This window comes from Rhagoletis pomonella, unplaced genomic scaffold, assembly GCF_013731165.1.
Source record: "Rhagoletis pomonella isolate Grant_MI unplaced genomic scaffold, Rhpom_1.0 Rhpom_scaffold_00006, whole genome shotgun sequence".
NCBI lineage: Eukaryota > Metazoa > Arthropoda > Insecta > Diptera > Tephritidae > Rhagoletis > Rhagoletis pomonella.
The window spans coordinates 55,775,918-55,778,031 of NW_023458560.1; positions in this window are offsets into that span (position 1 = coordinate 55,775,918).

Genomic DNA, 2,114 nt, shown 5'->3' on the forward strand with positions numbered 1-2,114 from the left:
AAATTGTGCTAGAAGGGGTTGAAAAACTCTCCAAAAACTTATTAGCACAAAACACCATATTTGGGTGGATCCTTAGTGGTCAAGTCCCCAATCAAATAAGCTCGTTTTCGACCCAAGTAGACGAAGTCTCAAATGAGAATCTCGATTCCCAACTTCGAAAATTTTGGGAACTTGAAGAAATCCCCACTCCCAAATCTCTCAACTCTGAGGACCGAGTGTGTGAAGATTTTTATATATCCACCACATCACGCACATCTGATGGTCGTTACGAAGTGCGACTCCCATTTAAGCACAGTTTCACAGACCAACTCACCTTAGGTCGATCCCGTGCCCCAGCTCTCCAACAATTCCTCAGTATGGAGAAAAATCTTCTCAAAAAAGGCGAGCTAAAATCCCAGTACGACCAAGTCCTCGAGGAATATATAACACTAGGTCATATGGAAGAAACAACTTCCTATGAGAAATCCTCAGGAAACAAATACTCGTCATTTTATTTAACCCACCACGCGGTTGTAAAACCTGAAAAAAGAACGACAAAGGTGCGTGTTGTCTTTAATGCATCGAAAAAATCAACTTCCGGTAACTCGTTAAACGATGTCCTCTACACCGGGCCAACCCTACAACCCGATTTGATGCTATTAATCCTCAAATGGCGCACGTACCAATTTGTCTTTAATGGCGATGTAGAAAAAATGTACCGCCAAATACTATTACACGATGAGGACCAAGATTACCAGAGAATCATATTTCGCTCCTCCCCAAAAGGTCCAATTCAAGATTTCAAACTAAAAACCGTCACGTTTGGTCTCAACTGCGCCCCTTATCTCGCAATACGCACCCTTCACGAACTCTCTAAAGATATAAAAGACACACTCCCGATGGCGTCCCCAATACGAATGAGCGAAACATATGTAGACGACATACTTTCGGGTGGGCACTCTATCCTCTCAGCCTCTGAATCCCTTTCTCAAGTCAGACAAGCTCTTCTGTCGGCAGGCTTCCCCCTCAAGAAAATCACGGCCAACCATCCTGATATCCTCAAAACCGTTCCCATCGCCGACCTGCTCGATTCACAGTTTCTCGAATTCGAAAAGGCAAGTACGACGAAAACGCTCGGGATTCAATGGAATGCCATAAAAGATGCATTCTCATATACCGTTGAGTCCATCCCAGTAACCACAGCGAGCACGAAGAGACAAATCCTCTCCTCTGTCGCCAAACTTTTCGACCCCGCAGGATGGCTAGCGCCGATAATGATTCAAGCCAAAATTCCCTTGCAGGAGCTATGGCTTGATGGAACCGACTGGGATGAACAGGTAAAACCCATCCGTCTCGTCAAGTGGACGCAGTTCGCGAACAACTTAAAAGCCATAACAGCAATCCAAATTCCTCGTTGGGTGAACTATTCTCCAGGCCAACCTGTTGAGCTGCATGGTTTTTGCGACGCGTCTGAGAAGGCATATTGCGCCAATATTTACGTCAGAGCGATACGAGAAGAAAACATAACGTGTCACCTCCTAGTCTCTAAAGGCAAAGTGGCGCCCCTAAAAACCACCAGCTTACCACGTCTCGAACTATGTGGAGCCCTTCTTCTAGCCAAACTAGTGTCGGTCGTCCAATCTCAGCTCAATCTTCACCCGCAAGCTTTGATTTTGTGGTCTGACTCCGAAATTGTGCTCTCATGGTTGGAAAAGCCACCCCATACCTGGAAAACCTTCGTATCGAATCGAATCGCGCAAATAATCGATCTGGTCGGAAATGCCACCTGGCGGTATGTACGAACTCACGATAATCCCGCCGACATGGGTACAAGAGGATGTAAACCTCTCGACTTGGCAGCCTCCTCACTGTGGTGGAAGGGTCCGGAATGGCTCACCAGCCCCGCGGAATCTTGGCCGAAAGCTTCACGACGCACAATCAACAATCCACCCGGAGTACGCCGAATTGAAGCGTTACACACCACCGAAGAAGAACCCGACATTCTGGATCATTTCTCCTCCTTCCCACGCGCACTCCGGGTTTTGACTCACGTTTTTCGATTCATACGGACTCTGAAAAGAGGAATTTGTTAGCTTCGAAGCCGATCGATAAACGGAGCCCGCTTCTCACCTTAA